The sequence below is a fragment of the Sinocyclocheilus grahami genome, unplaced genomic scaffold (assembly GCF_001515645.1).
Source record: "Sinocyclocheilus grahami isolate Dianchi unplaced genomic scaffold, SAMN03320097.WGS_v1.1 scaffold620.1, whole genome shotgun sequence".
NCBI classification, from domain to species: domain Eukaryota; kingdom Metazoa; phylum Chordata; class Actinopteri; order Cypriniformes; family Cyprinidae; genus Sinocyclocheilus; species Sinocyclocheilus grahami.
Genome location: NW_015505799.1, coordinates 654,320 through 654,963, shown reverse-complemented (window position 1 = coordinate 654,963; position 644 = coordinate 654,320).

Genomic DNA, 644 nt, shown 5'->3' with positions numbered 1-644 from the left:
CCCAGTTCGGATGGGGAATTCTTCAGGCGTGTCGTTCTTGAATCTGTAGCAGCTTGTAGAGCCATTGTAAGACTGCTGGAGAAGGTCGACCTCCAACGCTGTCCACAGGGACGGCCAGTGGACGCAGTCGAATGCAGATTTAAAATCGATAAATACGACCACCAAGCGCTTTGCACATCGGATCTGCTCTTCCATCAGCTGGCGGAGGGAGAAGATCTGATCGCAGCAGCTGCGATGCGGACGAAACCCAGCTTGCTCTTCTTGGCTCGTCTGCTCCTAATGCTTTTGTAGGCGGGTTTGGATTATTTTCATAAACACCTACACCTACCAGGCTGATCCCTCGATAGTTCTTACATTCATGACTGTCACCCTTCTTGAAGATAGGAGCGATCATAGCCTTTTTCCAAGCTGATGGAATGCACTCAGATTTCCAGACGAGTCGGATTAGTGAGTGGAGACGGCTCATCAGAATGTCTCCACCTGCTTTGACCGCCTCAGAAGGCACTTGATCCGGGTGCTTTTCCGTCCTTCAACGATCGGACAGCGAATTTGATCTCATCAGTTGATGGCTCTTTGTCAAGCATGGGAGTCGAAGGGGGGTCGATGTATGGAAAAGCAGCGTCTGGGCCTCGAGGCGGGTCGCA